Consider the following 2,592-nt stretch of genomic DNA (forward strand, 5'->3'; position numbering starts at 1 on the left):
CCAGATCACGGTAGTACTAAACGACATCCTAGAACATGAGATCACAGGGACAGGAAGCAAAATTTTGCAACTGGGTAATTAAGAGTAATAGTGAGTGTGGCTACTGCCACTTCCACCTCTTGTTTCATGGTTCTATGAACCTTGGCTATTGGATAAAGAGCACCATATATATGCTAGTTTAGAGTATACACAACCTCCAGGAGAAAACTGTCCAAAATCAGCAAGATATTGTCTCCTAGCTGCCATGATTATGACTGTAAAGGGTCATTTCATCATTTGATCCAGTCAGTTGCTTTAGGATGATGTGGAAGATTTTTTGTTGTTGTTGTTGTTAGATAACATCAGTTGTGAACCTTTGCATGACAGAATGTGAACCTTTGCATGACAGAATGAAACACTGTCCAGTCATGTGCCATCCTCACAGTTGTTATTATACTTGAACTCATTGCTGATGACACTGTCCCTATCCATCTCATTGGCGGTCTTCCTCTTTTTCTCTGACTTTCTACTTTACCAAGCATGATGTCTATCTTCAGGGACTAGTCTCTCCACACAACATGTTCAAAGTATGAGAAAAATCTGGCTATACTGGCTTCTAAGGAGCTGGACTTTTTCCAACACAGATCTGTTTTTTCCTTGGCAGTCTATGGTACTTTCGATAGTCTTCTCCAACACTGGAATTTAACTGCATCAATTCTTTCAAGTTCTTCTTTATTCATTATCCAACTTTCAGATGAATATGGGGCTATTGAAAATACCATGGCTTGGGCCAGGCATACTTTAGTCCTCAAACTGACATCTTTATTCTTGATCACTTTAAAGAGATCTTGTGTATCAGATTTGCCTAATGCAATATGTCATTTGATTTCTTGGTTGGTGCTTCCATGAGTGCTGATGGTGGATTTAAGCAAAATAAAGTATTTGACAATTTCAGTCTTTCCTCCATTTATCATGATGTTATTTACTAGTTCAGTTGTGAGTATTTTCGTTTCCTTTACATTGAGATGAAGGTCTTTGACCTTCATCATAAATATTTTAAATCCTCTTCACTTTCAGCAAGCAAGATTATATCATCTGCATAGCACAGGTTTTTAATTAATTTTATTCCAATCTTGATGCCATGTTCTTCTTCATATAGTCCAGCTTCTAGAATTATTTGCTCAGTATACAGATTGAATAAGTATGACAAAAGAATGCAGCCCTGGTGCACAACTTTCCTGTTTTAAACTATTCAATGTCTCCTTTTTTGGTTCAAATAACTGCCTCTTTGTCTATGTACAGGATCCTCATGAGCACAATTCAGTGTTCTGGAATACTCTTTCTCCGTAATGTTGTCCATAGTCTATCATAATCCACATAGTCAAAAGTCTTAGTGTCTTCAATAAAACACAGTTAAACATTTTTCTGATATTGTCTGTTTTCAGCCAAGATTATTTAATCTCAGCAATGATCCCTTGTTCCACACCCTCATCTGAACCTGGCTTGAAACTCTGGCAGTTCCCTGTCGAAGTACTGTTACAGCCATTTTTAAATTATCTCTAGCAGAATTTTACTTGCATAAGCTATTAATGATGTTATCAGATGATTCCTGTATTCTGATTGGCTGCCTCTCTTTGGAATGGGCACAAATATCTTTTGGAATGGATCTCTTCTAATCAGTTGGCCAGGTAGCAGTCTTCCAAATTTCTTGGCATAGATGACTGAATGCCTCCAATGCTTCCTCAATAGTTAAATGATTTGTATTCCATTATTTTCCAGAGCCTTTCTCTTTGCTGCTGTCTTCAGTGCACTTTGGACTCTTTAATCATATGCTAACTCTTGAAATAGTTGAGTATTGACCACATATTTTTGTTTTTTTATGGAAAAAATTCATTATTTTTTTTTTAATGAAAAATACTATATTTACAATTATGTTTATAACAGTATTACTACTAATAATAACACTGGAAACAAAGTGAATGTTGAAAACAGCAAATGAGTAATATAAACTGTAGTTTCTAACACTGCATGTGGTCAACGGTTCTCATGAAAAACATATAAGAATATATAAAATGATTTATGACATAATAACAAAATGTAAGATAAGTGTTTTATATTGAGTATGGTCATTACAATCGAGGGAAAAAATAGCATCTAAGATAAACATATGAGGAAATTTTCACTTTCCTAAAGTTTTAGATAGTGTACATTACTTTTTTAAAAATACTTTATTGTAAATTATGTGATAATTTACATGGGAGATCATTAGCTTTACATTCATCCTATTGTCAGCACACACACCCTCTCCCTCTCATGGTCTAGAGTCCCCAACTGCTCCATTTCTTCATGTCATCATCTCTGACATCACAGTTTCTCTGGGTAGGGTCCCTCATTCTGCTCTTCTCCCTTGATGGTCCCAGGGACGTCTGCTCCTGGACTGAAAAGTCAATCACTCCCCTCCTTTTGCTACAGAAGTCTACCTTTACACTTTCAAATCTCACAGTTAGTCTTGATAGCAATTATTCACTATTGTACCACAAGAGACCTATCCCCATTTCCTTTCACCAGCCTAGTCCAGACAGATTGGATACTACTCAGTGGAGATTCTACCTT

Source organism: Chrysochloris asiatica, unplaced genomic scaffold (genome assembly GCF_000296735.1).
Source record: "Chrysochloris asiatica unplaced genomic scaffold, ChrAsi1.0 scaffold00196, whole genome shotgun sequence".
NCBI classification, from domain to species: Eukaryota; Metazoa; Chordata; class Mammalia; order Afrosoricida; family Chrysochloridae; genus Chrysochloris; species Chrysochloris asiatica.